Source organism: Bacillus rossius, chromosome 2, assembly GCF_032445375.1.
Source record: "Bacillus rossius redtenbacheri isolate Brsri chromosome 2, Brsri_v3, whole genome shotgun sequence".
Classification (NCBI taxonomy): domain Eukaryota; kingdom Metazoa; phylum Arthropoda; class Insecta; order Phasmatodea; family Bacillidae; genus Bacillus; species Bacillus rossius.
This window is the reverse complement of record NC_086331.1, coordinates 47,806,621-47,827,373: the sequence shown is the minus strand read 5'-3', so window position 1 is coordinate 47,827,373 and position 20,753 is coordinate 47,806,621. Positions and strand designations below refer to the sequence as shown.

At 36.8% G+C, this 20,753-nt stretch overlaps 1 long non-coding RNA gene across 1 annotated transcript in view; it reads left to right on the top strand.

Moving 5' to 3' along the window:
• The first annotated feature begins 4,166 nt into the window (after window positions 1-4,166).
• LOC134529270 (uncharacterized) overlaps window positions 4,167-20,753 on the top strand; it is a 59,672-nt gene continuing 43,085 nt past the window's right edge. Inside the window, exon 1 of the long non-coding RNA XR_010074519.1 lies at window positions 4,167-4,504. This is a non-coding gene — a long non-coding RNA (uncharacterized LOC134529270). The remainder of the gene's footprint in view (window positions 4,505-20,753) is intronic.

The following is a 20,753-nucleotide window of genomic DNA, read 5'->3' as shown; positions in this document are numbered from 1 at the left end:
ATACCACTATGCAAGACTAATTTATATTCAAAGTCATCAACTACTGTCGCGTCATAAGCTTGGAACAGTTTACCGACATCAGATTAGTCATCCCATGGCTGAGGGGATGACACTGAAATTCCGGAAAATGTTTATTCAGATCTGTATAATTGTGGGTGTGAGTGTACATGAACGTAATATAATTGTAATTTTTTATATTAGCACTAAGTCTGCCACTTAGGAGTGTTTTTGTGTATTTGTAGCATTTATGTAATTGTATCGTTTGAGCATTGATTTTTAAATAACATATCAACAAAATGAAAGTGTATTTTAAATGTGTCCAGTGTAAGGAACGTTAGCATGCCCTCTGCGCTTTTAAAGACGTTCATAAATGAGATTGAATCACTGTAAAATCAGGTGTTGGAGTAGCGATATATATACACAAAATCATAAAAGTGACTGCCTTAGACTTTCTCATGCCAGGTAGGCATGAATACTTATCAGCAGAAGTACGCCATAAGAACAGGGATATTGCCGTTAGGGTCCTGTACAAGCCAAAAAATATATATGTATGTATATATGTACATACATATATATATATTCCATATACTAATTAAACTGAAGACTGTTCACGGTAAATTTAACACTTCTGAGCACCTGGTTACTTTTTTCTCTCGATCAATTTGTATCCTTTCACTACTCATTTATGCTAAATATTTATATTTTTCTATTCAAGATAGTCTGTTTTTTCAACCCAACAAAAATTATATGTTCGAAACCTCCACGAAATATAATCTTGGTTGTTATTCAAATATAAGTTATTTTCAAAGTGTCAACTTTACCGTGAACGGCCTACCTTGAAAATGAACTAACAGTTGTACGCAGGAATCCTAAATATTGCGCAACGATTTAAGGTGGCCGCCTGACAGCGGGTATTTTTTTAATGTTCGAGGCGTGGGAAGGGCAGGACAGCTAAGAGCGATACAGTCACGCGCATCAAGGTCCTAACGCCTATATCCGCCAGGCGGTCTTCTGACATGCAGCAACATTGTCGAAGACTCCCCTCTAAGGCAATTTCAGTGGGTATCCTATCATTTTATGACGAAATATTAAATATGAAGGTTTGTTGTACGTTCCTAAACCATTTTCAAGTCAGTGAAACTGTATTTTCAAACCTAAAATTGACTGTGAAAATAACCATTTTAGCCATTTTAAGTTTCCAAAAGAGGTTATTTATATAGAGGATTGTATAAGCAGGCAATGGTCTAGGAACACGTGTAACATATGTTAAGTGGTATTGGTAGCAAGTGCCGAGCACAAACGCGGTACACTTGTGTGATACGTGAACTACTGAAGCTCTGCACAGTATTTATAGCGGCCGGTCTAAACGACCACCTTAAATAACTTCACGTAACTGGATATAATAACCCAAAGATAGCTATCATATGAATACCAGAAGAACCTCGTATTTTACAAAAAATTTCGAAAACGCAGCAATTATAAAAAAATAAAGAAATTATATTGTTATGGGTATATTTCAGCATATTGTCTATCGCACGTAATTTCATTCTGAATAATTTAATATTTTTTTTACTGATTGTATGCTCCTGTAACATGCATATTTAGTGTTTAACAAGCTGTTTTGACAAAAATATGCAAACTGTGCTTACAACTAATGTATACAGAATTAACGTTATTTATAATAAACATCAAACTGTGAATTTTTCACACTTGAATGCATTTAAGGGGCCCGCCTATTGCAACGCCCTTAAGTAGTTTCATTTGTATCCAGATAGTAAATTTTCTGAAATAGCACCCTAAACACCCCATTTTTGGCTATTTAGACGCGAAGTAAAGGTTTTTATATTGCGCCTGTTTTCTTGAAAGAAGTGTGGGTTTTTTCGTAGATAAACAGCATAAAGACACTTAACTAAATCTGTAAAAAAATTACTCTGACATGCTACAGTGCAGTTTAGGCACATGTAGGCGAGCTCCTTAGGGAAATGCCAGGTAGTTTTACAGAAGTTATAATTTTTTTAAAGAAAATATAGTAGGCTTATTGGTATTAAAGAATCTCTTATTATTTCTACACTATTATACAATTATGTATAGCCTATCTACATTATTTTATAACAATGAATCAAATAGTGTTTAAATTTATGCACCTAAAGAATTGTAAATATTGTTATGAAAATAGCCTAAAATGGTATAATACTTTTTTTGCAGACAAGTGGTGCTCTATTTGCAAAAAGCGTACATTTTAAATAAATACTTTATGTGTAAATTACGAACTACAAACTACTACACTTATTGAGACAAATGTTTAAGACGCTCGTCCACTCATAGGTTACTTGTGTGAATGATACACTAAATCTATATACCGTCCTTATCCACGGTGCCTCCAACTCTGAGTCGCCCTTCACGTACAAGCAATTGAACGAGCATGCAGCGTTTTCATTGTGCAGCGTGTACCTACGGGACTTTAAGCGGTAACCATATCATTTTTGTTATAACTACGTAATTCTGAATCGAATAATATATTAGTAACACATCCGCACTGCAAGAGTGGAGGTTAGCTACAGCATTAGCCTCCCACAAAATCGATCCGGGTCCAATTTACTTCCAGATTTTCAACGAAAGTTGGCAATTTTTTTTCGGGATCTCGTGTTTATCCTGCCCATAATTCCCGGCGTTACTTCATATTTAATTTATTTCCTCAAATCAACTCTAAGGAGCTGACATTTCAAAGGCCGCCTACTCTTCTTGAAACCCTTGTAAAAACGTCGCATTTTCGAAATAAAAAACATTAAACCTGACCTTGAATTGTAAAAAAAAAAATTATTATTTAAAAAATATATTTTATTTCGATCAATGTTCCATTTGCCCTATAAAAAATAAGAAAGTGTATAATTTTTAGCTTCACAGTTGCAAGAGAGTGCGCTTATCTTACGAATACAGCATTTCAATGCCTGGCAGGTAGGCAACACGTTATGGTTTCGGCGTTATGGTCATATTAGAATTTCGGCGTTATGGTCACATTGAGGTTTCGGCGTTATGGTCATATAATGGTTTCGGCCTTATGGTCATATAATGGTTTCGGCGTTATGGTCATATTGTAGATTCGTTGGTGGAATTCGGCGTTATGGTATTTCGGCGTTTTTGTACATTTAAATTCTCTTTCAGTATATTTAGTGACTTTCTTCTGAGTTTGTTTTTGTGGCAGTACTGCAATGAAATTTTTCGGCGTTAATGTATTTCGGCGTTGTGGTCATTCGGCGTTGTGGTACACAGCAGTTTTCGGGTCGTCGGCGTTGTGGTCAATTTGGAATTCGGCGTTATGGTATTCGGCGTTATTGTACGTTCGGCGTTGTGGTATTTCGGCGTTGTGGTGCGTCCCCGTCTAGAACCAGGAAAAATTTGTATTAGTAAGGGAAATCTAAGTACCTGCAAAAATTAAGGAACAGACAGACTTGTCCTCTATCGTTCACCCATTACAGCAAGGTTAGTTAAAATACTGTTTCAACACTTTATATCATGGGTTATTTTGTGAGAAAGTTAATGTCGAGGTATGTCATGGTTATGTTAATTTTGAGTCACATGGCCTCAAGTTGCACTGTAATGCATTCATTCATAATCATTATTTTATAATACATCAGGTTATAGTTTAGTTCTAGGCCTTTGTAGTGAAATCTCAATGGAACTCGTGTTGATCTTATGAGTGAGAGTGCTCGCTCCAAACATGACACGATTAAATTATTCACCTGCCAATTTTTAAATCAATTTGAATATGGTTTCAATTCTGGCAATGCCGGAAACGAAAATTTCTCGATAAACAACAGATACTACCCATTTTTTCTCCATGTTTGCTTTAATAAACTGCCCTCGAATAAAGCACCTACACTTAGCTTCGATGATTGAAAAATAAGATAGTAGCCTTGGTTGAATTTTTACCAAAATAAATGTCAAAAATTTCACAGATAACTACGTGATGAAACGTTTTCTTTTCTTTTTTCGTGTAAACAGTTCTGTTTTTTAAACCTATACCTCATTAAGTGAACGCCTATGATAAAGGTAGAAATCAAAAGTTTATACTCAGCAGCCATACACAATACGTAGGTATTTATTATGCAGCTTACGCGCGCGCCGCTGTAGGTTGTACAGATTGCTTCGCAGGCGGCTGGCCTGAAGTGACGATGACTCACACAAACATCTGCTGCGCTCGACCAGCTTACGACATCTAGCGGCAGACCTGAAAGAGTAGCGGAGCGCGACCACGCTGGCGCATATCGTAACTCGTTTTCCTTGCGTCAGTTCGAGTGGCGCTGTTGGCGCGCGTGCGTGTGTGGGTCTGACTGGGAGCTAAATTTCTCCTCGCGTGTGGCAGCTGTTATCAGCTCACGCGCGACGCTCGACAGCCCAACTTCAGTAGAATATTTTCATGTTCTTCGTGTTCCACGTCCGTTAGCCGAGGAAAAGATGAATACCATCACGCAGTTATTCTCTGCCATAATGTTTCTACAGAAATGTAAGTTATGTACTCTTAGCCTTACGAATATTTTTAGTTCTCGAAAGGGAATTTTGGCATACCAAATTGCAATGCATTGCAATAACTTCTGTACTGATACTGATTTAATCATGGGTAAACCCTCCCTCCTCCCCCCTTTTTTTAAAGTGTTTACTATACCTAACATCGAAGTAAAAATTACACAAAAAATATTTTTTGAAGTTTTTGTTGGCTCACATGTGATTATTTTGATATTTTCTTTAGAATAATTTGTGTTGAGGATTTTTTTAAATGATCCATAAACAAAAGTCATTTTTGTTTAAATATACATTTAGAAGTATTATGCGTAAGTTTAAGATAATTCACACGTACCTACAGGAATATTATAATAAAGCCTGTCACAAATGTTTTAAATCAATTAATTTCGAACTAACTTGCATTTAAACTTATGATTTTAAACAATTTCTGGAGTTGTTTTCTGTCACATAATTGTAAAACAATTGGAGTAAACCTAACAATTACAAGTTTGAAGTCCATGCTGTTATACGATTGTTATTGCAGTTGTTGGGCGGGCTGTTGAACATATTAACACACATGGCGCGATGGAGCGTAGTTTTCGGTATGTATTAAATATATGATAACAGAAAAAGAAGTTTTGGAGGCAGGGCCTATATAACGTCTGTATTACAAACACTCCTGTGACTAAATATGTTAAGCCTGTACCTAGTTGGTTCACTCTTTTTCAAAAGATTGTTTAGTATTTTAATTAATCGTAAAAAACGTTTAAGATTTAGGAACTACTTAAAGAAACTAACATTATAAACTGTAATTTCTAAGTATACCTTAGAATCTGCGTATTGTGAACTGGTTTTTCAAGCGTTTATTTCATATGGCGTATGTTCAGACTGATTAGAATGAACTGCACTTAGGTAGGACTTAATCTTATGTATTTACAGTTATTTTGGATGTCATATCGACCACGTGACCAATAGACTAGGGCCGTAAATACTTTCAGTTTTTGGGGTTTCAATGAAATAAATCGAAAGAGCACGAAAATTCCCTTAACATAGCTCCAGTACCGGTAAGTCTTTTGCTGGTGTTTATTCTTATTTAAACCTATCTGAATTCGAAGAAATGTTCAAATAAAGCTTAAAATGAATAATAGAATGCTAGAACGATATATATTTCCGAGTAACAATAATTTCTTAAAATTATTTTATAACGAATTGTTAACAGAATAACAAAGAAACATCCAACTAAGAGAGCCCGTGGAGCAACATTAACTAGAATGCTTGTTTTTTCACAACTTTATCACATGTGGCGTTATTACAATATAACATTAATTAAAAGGCCTACTAATTTATAAACTTCCTTAACAATTAAAAGCTTAATCCCTAAGATTGCCACTTCGAACTCTGATTAAGACCAGTAAGTCTTTTTAAACATTTTTAAACACACACATCTATAAACACAGATAGAGCCATACATTTATGTGAACTTTTATTGATTATTATTATTGTTACGAGTGAGGAAAACAGGCCCAGGAATGATAGCGCAAGTAATTAAATATGTACTATTTTATTTACCACATAGTATTTACACTATTAATTAATCTATAGCAACTTAGTTGTCTGTCCACAAATTAACCACGCGTACATCGAGTCCGCAATTCACTCTCCCCACTGGAGCTCGGCTCGACATTGGCTCTCTCTACTGCTCGTCTCTTACCGCGCACCTCTGTCCCAACACACTGCCTTACAGTATTCACTCATTCACAACATAAACAACAACCGGATGCTTCGGTTCCTGTTGCACCAATTTTCGCACTCGAATCCCGCCGCTCGTCGTCCACTTTCGCTCACCCAGGGGTCACTCACCCTCTTCACTTCACTTCTCTCACCTGTCTCGCACTCGCTCGCCGGTGTCGCCACCAGCCGCTGTCACTCCCACATTACTCGCCGCAGGCCAGCCTTTGTCTTAAATATCTGCGAAGTCCCGACCTGGAAAGGTCTCGTGGCCCTCCAAAGTGTCACGCTTTCAAAATCTCCGATTTAACACTCGAAGCTCAAGAACAACGGCGTTCTATTTACGCCACTTCTCGCTACCGTGTTCTCGAAATGCGCACAAGGTACCAGGCCTGACAGGGAGGCGCCAAGACTATTTTGAAACGCACTTGGAAAGGGGTAGGGGAAGGGACGAGCATTACCTTTGGCTTTGGGTCGCAGCAGGGCTTCCTCGGAGATATACTCGTCCACCGTGCCGCTCCTCCATCGTAATATTATACTTAGTGGTTAACCTTGTGTCATTAGTTTAACTTATGGTGAAAATCTTTAAGGCCATAGACTGTCAATCGTTTTATCAAAAGTTTGAGTCAATTGACTGATCAAAACTCTTTCGTAGTGTAGTTTCCGTATGGAAAGAAGTATTCCATTTGTCGCAAGACATTTGTGAATTAATAGTGAAATTTGGCTCTTTGTGTAGCTAACCACGTTTTTATGGTTTATTAAATATAGTGTGTAACTACATACCTATCATTTAAGCAATGGTTTTATTAAAAACTTGACTCAATCTAATGACTAAAACTTTTGTTAAAAATGATTGACCGTCTAGGGCCTACTTAGGGCCCCGCCTACCTGGAAACACATACGGTGTGCAGAGCTTCCGGAAAAAACAACGCAATTTGAAAACTACTCAAGATATCCGAGTGGGGTCTCTTTACGAAGAAAAAAAAATTGTGAATTCGCTAAGGGCCTATAAGTAGTTTGGTTTTCGGATAAAGATTTTAATTGTGCTTTAGAAGAGTTAAACTGGCTAAGAGGCGTGTTTTCAGAGTAATTTATAGGTATAAAAATGCCGGTACAGATGCGTCACTTGCATTACACCTTTATATTCATTTTTCCGTCATATAATGTTAACGGTTGGTCACCGCTCAAATGCCATAGTTGTCCCATGCACGACGAAAAGACTACGTGCCAGTTCAGAGCCTTGCGCCTAGAGGCGATACCGCGCTAGAAACACCAATTATCCCGCCTCACTAACACAGATACACCCCTGACTAGGCGGACCCCTTAAGACATGAGACGTGCAAGACCTACATAAAAGAGAAAATGTTTGAAGTACACGCATACAGGAGCACGAACTTTTTGTACGTGTCTCATAGGGTTTAGGCTGGGTTAAAAAAAAATACATAGAAGGCCATGCACACGACATGTGCGAAATAGGTTCACAATTGAAATCTTACTGTTATTTTAGCCAATGAAATTTTGCGATGTATCGGACATCTGTTGATAATGTTAGTAAATAATAATATCAACTAACAATAGATTATCCTGTGACATCTGACAAGCAGTTTGTGAACACAGTTTTCAACCTATAAACTAATTTCGGTTCTGTACAAATTTTAGTTAATTCTAACCACGGAGCATATGTTTTTAGCTTTATTTTTGTGCTTACATTTATCGCTTGTGCCTTTTGTATAAGTAATTGCATTAATCTATTTTTAAAGCAGGAATTACCTGAGCATTGTAATATATCGACGATTTCTTACTACAATGTGAACAGCACTCGGGGACGCTGAATTGCGCCCCATTGGAAAGGGCGCATTTCAGGTTTTTTTAAGCACACATACAATTATTTAAATTCTAAAAGGCTGCCTTTCCAGAACGTGTTATAGATTTCATTTTAAGCCTAAAATAATTCTGAAATATGCCCCATTGGAAAGGGTGCCTTTCAGGATTTTCTTGATATGCAAAATAATTTGTAAAATCCTGATAGGCTGCCTTTCCAGAACGTGTTACAGACTACATTTTAAGACAAAAATTATCCTGAAATATGCCCCATTGGAAATGGCGCCTTTCATGTTTGTCTTCATATGCAAAACAATTTGCAAAACTATGAAAGGCTGCCTTTCCAGAGCTTGATTTTTGCTTTGTTGTTTACGGGAAAATATCCTGAATTGTGCCCCATTGGAAAGGGTCCTTTTCAGAAATTTTTAGTTTTCGCTAGATCGTTGTGGGCACGGAATTTAGCCCCATCGGAAAGGCCGCCTTTCAGGTTTTTTCCTTCTACGCGTACAGTTCGTAAATTCCTGATGGGCTGCCTTTCCAGAGTTGGCTGTTTGCTCTGTTTTAAGCGAAATAAAACCCTGAATTGTGCCCCATCGGAAAGGCCGCCTTTCAGGTTTTTTCCTTGTGCGCGTACAGTTCGTAAATTCTGCCTTTCCATAGTTGGCTGTTTGCTCTTGTAACACCCCCGGGGCCTCAAAATTGAATTATTTTGAATTAATTAAAAGGAGCCTTGGAAACTTGCTGGATAAAAAAAATAAGTTAAATAAATTGATTTACCAGAGGCGACACGAGGTGGGGAACAAACAAAATTTAGGAACTTCCTGTAAAAAGCAAGGAGGAAGTTGGTGGATCGTTAAAATCAATAAATAAAAACTACACGATTAACTTGATCTATAGTTTCCCTGTTTTATTTGCCCTGATGAATTATCTTGTTTCCATTACTTTACATACATTACATACAAAAGGTTTTAACAAGTTTCAAAGATTTAAAAAAAAACAAAAGAAAACGAAAAGGGGCCGGCCCGCGACTATTTAAAACAATTTACATTCTTAGTTTGAAATATAAACATTTGCATTATGAGTTTCACACCCAAAATTGGATGGATCCGATGATTACATTGATAATTAGTTCTATTCGTTCTACATGTTCTTGAGAAAAACACTGGTCGCTGGTGGGTTGGTCATCCGCTTAAGATAGTTCGTAGCTAGGTAAGGGGGAAATGTTGAATTTACATTACCACCCGGGGTCTTCAAACGATCACGTCGGGTAGTAGAAACGTTTCTTCTAATGTGACCCACGGAACAGGAGGGGGGGGGGCCACGAGATGGGAGCAATCGGTCTCTCCCTGTCATCGACCCTGTCTGCAAAAGTCCAAATCAAAACTGATTAGAACTTGTATACAGGCAGTCTATGGGGCAGAAAATGCCCAAAAAAAATTTAAGGGGAAAAAAAAAGGGGGGTCGCGAATTATCACTCATACGTGATGAGAAAGGCCAATCTCAGCTCGTCTCTGAGAACTGGTCTCCTGCAAGTTACAGGCTTGTCTATGCAGTTAGGGTCACGAAGAGAAATGATATTACAGGCTTGAGGCGTGACTGAAGGCGGGGGAAATGGTAAACTGTCTGCCAGTCAGGGATTAGGCCAGCAAAATATCCGATACGCCGATGGGAAAGGGGCTTCAGAGCACTGAGACAAAGTTTAACTCAGAGGAGTACACCAGACTAACAAAGTAAAATCACACTATAGTAGAGCAAATAAAATTTCCACACAAAAAAATTTAAAATCATAATAAAAATTTAAAATATATCGTGTCGAATTTACTAATTAACGGCACATACTTCCCCGCTTGAATGCGGAGCATATAGGGGAAAAAAATAAACTTCACTTCTTAGTAAAACTAGTACCAGGTCCGCCTGTATCCTACTACTTATAAAAAAATATGTTGATCAAATCGAAGGGTTATTATAATTGTCTAAATCACCCTTAACGGTGAATTATGTCATGAGGAAAGTTGATCTCAGATGTTGGGAATGGTGTCACGTGACAAAAACTCTAAATATGGGCTCTGTGAGGCGGGCCGAAAACACTGGGCCGAAACTGGAACTTGGTCCGTCGGGTGCCAGTTATGAAAGGTGGGGATTTGTGTACCCCTGAAAATAATGAAAGTGGGAATGTAAACCCCTGTACAATAGTCTTTCCATAAGAAGCCGAAGGCATTGGGACTCAGCCCTGCACAGTCAGGCGATGGAGAAGACGGTCGAATTTGCTGCTTGTCCGAAGGCGAAACAGAGCCTCAGTCCTAGAGTGACACATGGCCTAAGGGTGGAATTCCCTTGGCGGAATTTTAAATGATTGGGGATGAAAACCCCAAAAGATCAACCATCCGTAGGAAAGAATGAATTTAAATTAAATATTCAATAAATTAAGAAATTTCAGCGCATACCACTCTGATGTTTATTATTATTAACTAATATTTATTATTTAAAGTATTCTGGAAACAAAACGATAAATTAACGACACTTCGCACTCAAATTTAAATTATTTAAAGAAATGTAAAATGCATTAAACCAACAATTATAAATCAAAAGGGATAAAGTCTAATGGAGCGGTTAGATCTTCCATGACTGCTGATTGGCTTCGCACTGCCTGAGAGGGGGTTTGAACATAGGCCGTCCAAAGATGAGTGGTGGGAATGTAACCCAAAGAACACTCGAAAAGTGTCATGAGATATTTCACTCAGAGGACCTTGGTCATGGCTCGTTGGCTCAGAGGACCCTAACTTTTGCGCCGCTCGTTGGCTAGCTTGACCTAGCTCCTATTTTAGAAAAACACATAAAAGAAACCAGTTTGCCGTCTGGAAGTCACGTCGCTCTTACTTAAATAAACAATCTCATCGATAACGATGTAAAAGAAATCCAACTTTGGGGTAGAATGCAAAAGAAAAAGAAAAATGGCTAGATGTGACAGCTTCAGTGCTCAGACTCTATGTACGTCACTGTACATCACATTTACGTGCAAGGGAAAATAAAGAAATAAACATGTACAAGTATTAACGCAAAATCAGTACAAAAAACACTACAAAACATTATTCTTGCTTACTTTACGAATTATGGTTATTTAAAAAAAAAAGGAACGTAATCAGAAATTAAATATATGAAATCGTGGAACAAGATTCATGAAGATTCAAAAAATATCAGAGAGGTATTTCTGAGTAAAAAAAAACATTAAAACTATTTACGTCAAGTAGCTTGTTAAAGACTGAACTTACGTATGTAAAAATTAAAAATTAAAATATCTTAAATTACCTAGCTTGTGCTAGCCTAGAAACGGGATGCTTAAACAAATCCAAATTAATTCAGTGGACCTCTCGTTGGGGGTTAAAAGTATTTCACCACTCTCGGTGATTACTGTAAATATTAAAATGATACTAGTAACCTCGTAGCTGCTTAATTTCTGGGGAATACGTATTTTAATATGATTGATTTTATTATTATTAATGAGCTAAAAGAAAAGATAAAAAAATATGTCTGTTGCCCTACTACTTGTAATAAAGCAGAATTAATTCCATGACCTTTTACTGTAACACTTTATAAGTCCAACACAAGGTTTATAATTAAATAGAGTCCATTTAAACTTCGTTTGAATTATTTAAAACAAATCCTTAAAATCATTTAATAAATAAAAAATATTAAATTCAAAGCTTAAATTTAAAGTACCTGTATGCTTACAACTATTTATGTCTTTGCTATATTATGAAATGAAATTCATCCCGTTGATCTCAGATTTTGGATATCGTGTAGGAACACAAAATGGGCGCTGTGAGGGAGGCCGAAAAGCACTGAGGCCGAAACAAGGGAAATGCGTCCTTGAGCACTCAGTGACTAATGGGGATTGTAACCCCTGTAAATGGGTATGGTAACCCGTAACTTACAAACTAAATTGGGAATATAACCCCTGTACATAATTGTTTCGCTGTCCATAAGAAGTCGAAGGCATTAAGTCATAGCTCTGCACAATCTGACGATGGATCAGACGAAAAATATGAATTTATGACTTGCTTAAAAAGCGAAGTACACCTCGGTCCCGGATACCTACATTTATTAACTCACATAGGCTCACTATGTTCAAGCTCTGACGGTTGATCAGACCACCAGGCTGAATCAGAGAGACCTACGAGGGAATTTCACCCATGAGTTAGTTCGGGTTCGAAACCCGAAAGATCAACGAATTTGGATTAACAATGGATAATGAAAAAAAATTTAGGTGTTTAAAATTACATAGCTGTACACCACCCTGTAAAGGAAATAAACACCGATCCAAAAAAAATATAAAAGTTAATAAATTGTTTACTCAAAATTACAAAAATATTATTTATCCTTTACCTTGCATTCTTAGATTAATTGGTAAATTGCTCATAGAAAACTCGACGTTAAAAAAAAGGTATAGTACTCTATCTTACAATAAATTCCTCACCTCATGGCTAGCGTAAAAAGTATTGGGGATTCAACCCGTGTATATAAACAATTTAATTCAGTAACCTTTCCTTAAAGGCATGAGTGATTGCACCTCTCGTTGGGTGATCACGAAATAAATCTAAACAAAAGCTAGGCACATGGGTGTGTATGGTGACACAATGAAATGATACGTCGAAGTATATTCACTTTGCTTGTGAACGATGCAATATGATTGGAGTACTTGTTAAAATTACTTATGAACATATTCTTATTTTATGTTACTTAATGAATGGACCCTTTTTTAAATTTATTTTATGTATAATTAAAATACTTAATCGTTAATTTTATGATACTTAGAAAACGTAAACAATGGACGTTTCTTAACATTAGCTAAAACAAAATATTTATATTATCATATTATTTGTATTGTTAATATTATTTTAAGTTATATAAACATATTATGTTATAATTTACGTTTCCCTAGATTAAGAAAATACTTTGCTGCTAGATTTAATGCAGTATAGATTATTTATAGTGCCTGTCTTGGTGACATTAAAATAATATAATTAGGACATACAAAGCATGGGTAGTTTGTTTACAAAATACGTGGCCCATGGGTGGAGTGGAGAATAGTTGCGCGTGGTTGGCGGCCCTGTCATGTGGAAAGATAACATGTCGGCGCGCGCAAGGCGCCGAGAGACAAAACAAAAATACCACGATGTACGAAAGGACTCCTATGATGAGTTTTTTTTACAAAGATGGCCTGGTTTGCAGGCGGATGTGTTATAAAAAAAAACACAGATAAAAGGAGGAAATTAGACAAACTCAGGGCACTGTCGGCCGTGAGGAACAAACTAGTCCGCAACGCATTGTCTCGCTGCCAGACACGGGGGCAACGACATGACCTTGTCTCCTCCAGCCGGTGAGGCGGGAAGGGGAGGGGTGAAGAGGGTGACAGGGGGAATGACACGCGTGCCTGATAAGGCACGCTGCCTCCACGGATGTAGCGCCGACGGGACGGGGCCGTGCGGTGTCTCACCGCGCGCAAACACAATCACAGTGGGACGTAAAACTTAAAATAAATTTTAAAATAGAAAAGCAATATAACTACAGGGTGTACCAGCGATCAGTTTACAATATTATTACAAAATTGCTATTATCAAAAATTAATTTAAAAAAATATATTTTTTTTACTTTTATTTTAATTTTAGATATGCTTATATTATTCAGGTATGCCTATAGATCAAGGAAACCACACTCTGCTACCAAGATGTAACACCCCTCGTGCCTCAAAATTGAATTAATTTGAATTAATTAAAAGGAGCCTTGGAAACTTGCTGGATAAAAAAAAATAAGTTAAATAAATTGATTTACCAGAGGCGACACGAGGTGGGGAACAAACAAAATTTAGGAACTTCCTGTAACAAGCAAGGAGGAAGTTGGTGGATCGTTAAAATCAATAAATAAAAACTACACGATTAACTTGATCTATAGTTTCCCTGTTTTATTTGCCCTGATGAATTATCTTGTTTCCATTACTTTACATACATTACATACAAAAGGTTTTAACAAGTTTCAAAGATTTAAAAAAAACAAAAGAAAACGAAAAGGGGCTGGCCCGCGATTATTTAAAACATCTTACATTCTTAGTTTGAAATATAAACATTTGCATTATGAGTTTCACACCCAAAATTGGATGGATCCGATGATTACATTGATAATTAGTTCTATTCGTTCTACATGTTCTTGAGGAAAACACTGGTCGCTGGTGGGTTGGTCATCCGCTTAAGATAGTTCGTAGCTAGGTAAGGGGGAAATGTTGAATTTACATTACCACCCGGGGTCTTCAAACGATCACGTCGGGTAGTAGAAACGTTTCTTCTAATGTGACCCACGGAACAGGAGGGGGGGGGGGGGGGGGCACGAGATGGGAGCAATCGGTCTCTCCCTGTCATCGACCCTGTCTGCAAAAGTCCAAATCAAAACTGATTAGAACTTGTATACAGGCAGTCTATGGGGCAGAAAATGCCCAAAAAAAATTTAAGGGGGAAAAAAAAAGGGGGGTCGCGAATTATCACTCATACGTGATGAGAAAGGCCAATCTCAGCTCGTCTCTGAGAACTGGTCGCCTGCAAGCTACAGGCTTGTCTATGCAGTTAGGGTCACGAAGAGAAATGATATTACAGGCTTGAGGCGTGACTGAAGGCGGGGGAAATGGTAAACTGTCTGCCAGTCAGGGATTAGGCCAGCAAAATATCCGATACGCCGATGGGAAAGGGGCTTCAGAGCACTGAGACAAAGTTTAACTCAGAGGAGTACACCAGACTAACAAAGTAAAATCACACTATAGTAGAGCAAATAAAATTTCCACACAAAAAAATTTAAAATCATAATAAAAATTTAAAATATATCGTGTCGAATTTACTAATTAACGGCACACTCTGTTTTAAGCGAAATAAAACCCTGAATTTTGCCCCATCAGAAAGGCCGCCTTTCAGGTTTTTTCCTTGTACGCATACAGTTCGTAAAATCCTGATAGGCTGCCTTCCCAGATATTTTGGTCATTTTGTGTTAAGCTAAATCAGTCCTGAACAAAATTATACAAATACAATTAAACATTAGATATTACCAGTGAATGAAATTCAGTTTCGAAATAGTATAGACCTCCATTCCTTACAGAATTTTAATACGTCTGCGTGTAATTGTTACTTTAAGAATTGGGTGCTTCTCTAGTATTGAAGACCAGTAACATATAACATACTGATTGTTCCGGAAACAACTACTGACGGCTCTAAAAGCAATGGCAAAGGTTTTCCAGCAATGTAAAATGATCTTGTGGGATCAATGCATGATGGCACATAAAAAGTCTTTGAAGGCGTTAGACAGAACTATGAAAGATCTGTGAAACAATCAAAACATATTTGGTGGAGCGATGATTTTGTTAGCAGGAGATTTTGGTCAAACATTAACAGTGATTCCAAGGTCAACGCCAGCGGATGAACTCAGTGCATGTTTAAAGTCCTCCATTTTGTGTAAATATGTTAAGATACTAAATTTAAGCAATAATGTGCGTGTGGAATTGCAAAATGATCGATCTGGAGAAATATTTTCTAAACAACTCATTGACATTGGTAATGGCAAAATCCCTGTAGATGTTTTGACTGGCAGCATTTCATTTCCTGTCAATATTTGTCAGTTTACTGAAACAAAAACCGAGCTCATACAAAAAGTGTTCCCAAACGTCGCTCAAAATTACAAAGATAATTTTTGGTTGAGCGAACGTGCTATATCATCTGCCAAAAACACGGATGTAAATTAAATTAATTTCTAAATTCAAAATGAAATTGCCTGTAAATTAAGGACATACTACAAATCAGTTGATTGCGCAACTAATCAAGATGATGTCAACTATCTGAAGTTCTTAAGGTAGAGATGAACGTCTTCCACTTTGGCATCTTGACCTTCAACTTTTTTACAGCAAGCAGATATTGTGGTTTTTGCCCTGTGGTACTCTAACATTTGGTGTATATTATTTTTCTATGTAAACACTATAGTATAGATGTTTGGTTTTTTGTTATTAATAAAAAATTTTTGCTTATTGTTGAGATAGTACAAAGCTAATAATTGCGCCTAATTCATTTGCTATATTTCAAATTTGTTTTTACAAACTAAGTTTTATTTTAGTGTAGATTTGAGGTTATAAACATACTCCTCGAAACGATTCTATCGCGCCCAAACTCGATGGATTTATCTTATTTAGTTCAGAAGTTACTTTGGCCATCTTCCGGCTCCATCATCAGAACTTCATGGTACCATATTGTCGTATTGTCAACGAAGATACATACGTGCACCAAATTTGAGCTTAATCGGACATAGGGAAGTGGTTCTAATTCTGCTTCCAGGATTAGTGTCGAACACACAGACATACAAACATCTCAAGTTAAATAATATGCTTGTAAAAATTTTAACACTACCTGCTATGGCCATAAGAAACGATGAACATATACGTACATTTATGTAACGGAAGGCAAACGAACTTTGCATAAATTATTTATGTAGGCCTATGTATGGTCACAATATCATATCACCTAACAAAAAAAATGGTTGTCTGTAAAGTCGGTTAAAGCTGGGTTTACGATTGATTTCCTTAAGAATTATAACTTAACATCAAGCACACGATTAAGTCAAAACTACATTTTCCAGTTTATGATTGACATAGAAGTCGTTAATTCCAACCAGTCACAGCACAAAACACATGGTCGGCCAATGTTCGAAATGGAGAAGCAGGTTTGAAATAGGTTATTGACAAATGGGATATCTATTTTTCGAAATGGATGATGATTACAAATTACAAATATACGAATTCTAACCAAAAATACTGCCTCGCTTGGTACAATACCAAGACATAAACTTCCGGCTGAAAGGTTCCGGCTTGTTGTGATTGGTCGCTTCCCTTAAGTCTTAACGTAAAATATAAAATATAAAGGTGGGTTTACGATTGAAAATTAAGATTTAAGACTTAAGACTTAGTCGTGTACTTACCATATGACTCTATGTAAACTAGTGGAATGGTTTATGATTGTCGTGTGTGAATTTTGACGGGTCGTGTGCGAACCATATGATGACTTAAGACTTAACAGAAATGGTTATATTTTATATTTTTCGTTAAAGCTGGGTTTACGATTGATTTCCTTAAGAATTATAACTTAACATCGAGCACACGATTAAGTCAAAACTACATTTTCCAGTTTATGATTGACATGGAAGTCGTTAATTCCAACCAATCACAGCACAAAACACATGGTCGGCCATTGTTCGAAATGGAGGACTAGGTTTGAAATAGACTATTGACAAATGGGATATCTATTTTTCTTCTATCATTACATCATCTTCTGCTGAAATGTCAAATTCTGTTGCATAAGAATGTTCAATATGTCTAAATTAATTCGTAATTACAAATATACGAATTCTAACCAAAAATACTGCCTCGCTCGGTCCAATACCAAGACATAAACTTCCGGCTGAAAGTTTCCGGTTTGTTGTGATTGGTCGCTTCCCTTAAGTCTTAACGAAAAATATAAAATATAACCATTTCTGTTAAGTCTTAAGTCATCATATGGTTCACACACGACCCGTCAAAATTCACACACGACAGTCATAAACCATTCCACTAGTTTACAAAGAGTCATCTGGTAAGTACACGACTAAGTCTTAATTCTTAATTCTTAATTTTCAATCGTAAACCCACCTTAACGGACGATAGTTTAACGTGACAATGTCATAACAAAGCATTGATGAAATGATTGCAAACTTTTATTAATAAAATTGAATCATTTTTATTTTAATAATAAACATATAAATACTTGAAATTATACTAGTAATCAGATTTTTAAAATGCAAGAATAATTAACCTTTATTGCCGAAATTGTTGTTGTAATAAGCAATGAAAACCACATTAACTTTTCACTTCACTTTATAACCAGTCGACGAAACAGTTCACGTGTAGATGTAATTTGTGTGCTGCCGCTGTCTTTCTTCTCCTCGGACGCATAGGCCAATCGAGTGGAAGAGAGATAGATGCGGCTCAAGCGTACAATGAGGGTAACGGGACACAGCGTAACGGAACAATGTGCGTAACGGGACACTTTTTCGTGCGTGCAGCCGGCGTTCATCAATTTATTAGACGTTGTCACGTCAAAAGCATAGTAGAGCCTTAACAAAGACATGTCTGATTCGTTCCCTTAGAAACGCATTTTTCGGGATAAAGATAGCCTATGTTCTATTACTGGACATAATCTTTCTCTATGCCAAATATTATACAAACCTGTTCAGGCGTGATTAAATAACAAAAATAAAAACTTTCACCATTATTATAATGGTCCTGACGCTGTCCTGACGCGACTTTACCCGCATTAAAATTCTTTAGTCTATGTTTTAGTGATGGGTCGTTCGTGAACGATTGGTTCAAAAAGAACGAATCTTTGAGAGAACGAAATCTTGCGATTCGTTCGCGATGTAAAGAACCGGCTCTTTGAGAGCCGGTACCTTGAAAGATTCGGAAGAACGAAAACGCGGAGAGAACGAGAGAACGAGATGAGAGAACCGGCCACGCGCCCGGTCTGATTCGTTCGTGAAATGATTCATTACGTCAGGAGTCTGAAGAAGTAGTAATCATAGCGTGCGCATGTTCACAAGAGCAAACGATAACTGATCAAATAAAATAGGGTAACATGAAAAGTATCTATACCTGAAAATGTCATCTGTTAAGTAGTGGTTTAAAATTGCTTTTTCACATTCACATACACAAATTTGGTAATAAAAAACTTAAAAAAAACCATATGAATTAAAAATAACAGGGAAAGTAACTACAAATGTTCACACTTACCATTTTAGGTTAATTAATGTACTTCATTTGTCTCTCTTCATACTGAATCGCAGTAGTAGTAGTATTAAATTTTTGTCTTTTTTTCTCTAAATGTGTTGGTCTTACATGTAAACACTTTACTGTCACTAGAGTGTAAATAGCCTGTATATTAATATTTGTAACTTAAAAAGTAATAAAAGATAAATAATCTTGTTTCATATACGCAACTGTGATTGACAGGCTACGAAAAGCAATGTTCAAATACTAGCTATAGTGCGATTACAAATTAAAGTTAAGAAAAATCACTTTCGTAACATTCTTAGATTTAATGCTCCCATATTATAAAGAATCACTGCAGGAAGCATTTGCAGCGATCAACAGTCAATATTTTTTAACAGTCAGTATACAACTAGACGTTTGAAATTTAATTTACCCATGCAGATCCAGCCTCCTCTCTTTATCGGGTCACGCGATAACGAGTGGAGGCTGGAAGCAAACACGTAGCTAATACTCTAAAGGATGAACGAGTTACGACACCTGATAAAAGAGCCAGATCCAATACACAGAAAAGAACGAAATGAACGAGATGAACGAATCGTTCTGAACGAATCATTTCACGGAACTAATCCAAAAGAACCGATTCGATCAAAAGAACCGTTCTGCCCATCACTACTATGTTTTACTCTGAGTTTAATATACTTAGGGAAAAACGATATATGTCCAGTTTATTGCGAAAACAGGTTTAACCCAATTTCAGTCCCTACATTTCAAAATTTCTAAAAAATAAATAGTTTTTAGGTATTTAAGTAAGCAGTGATTTGAAACCGAATATTATAAATATTTTTGTATATTTGCTCAGATTAAGTATATGGCGAAAACAGTTTTCACCACTTTTCTACCCCTTAAAATTTTAATTTCGAAAAATCCTGAAAATACTTTTTTCTAAGTATTTAAATCAACAATGTTTGAAACCAAAAAGCATAGCGATATCTGCCCAGGTTATGGGGATTTAGAGGGAGATTTTAAGGAAATTGCAAAGACAGTGTTCGCCCCTATTCACTCCCTTAATTTTAGAATTTCCAAAATCCTATACCATTTTTAGGTATTTTAATTTAGCAATTTTTTTGAACCAAATAGCAGTACCATATCTGCACAGGTTAGTGAGTTAAAAATAAAATGGTGTGAACATTTTTCAGCTCTGTTCACCTCCTGGAGAAAAAAAAGCATGCTATATCGTCAAACCCCAGTCCACGCAGCAGCTTTTACGAAAACCTGGTACCGTGGTGTGTGTGTGTGTGTGTGTATATATATATATATTATATACACATAAACAGAGAGAGCTTAGAGCTTAGTTTATCGGTGAGTACACTTCATTTTGTATGTTATAATTACTAGCCATAATCCGGCACTCAGACGCTTTCACATAGAGCTTATAAATTTATTACTTTAAACTCTGTTCTATTACATTAACTTTACATGGAATCGCCCATTTTCACATTTTTTGGTTGAAAACGTAAGTTACAACTATGGTGAGTAGGCCTTCTGCGTTACACAGTTTAAACCCCACTACAGCCAAGAAAAATGCAACACTACTTCCACAAACCCGCAAGAACATAGACAAGTTGTCACGGCAATCTTTATAAAAGCTATCTACTATCCCTCACCGAATGTCAACAACAAGGCTGTCGTGTGCCTGTGTGCACATCTACAGCCGTATAAGTCGCTGTAATGCCCACTGGGTGTCATCACGCCCCGTGGTCTTATTCTGTAATAGTACCTAGCAATAAGTTGCATTATAAATTTATTTGCGTTGCATTTCCTTCACATATAGCTTTATGATCTCTTGGGCGATTGTATAAGCGTCGATTTTGTTTCTGATGGTCGA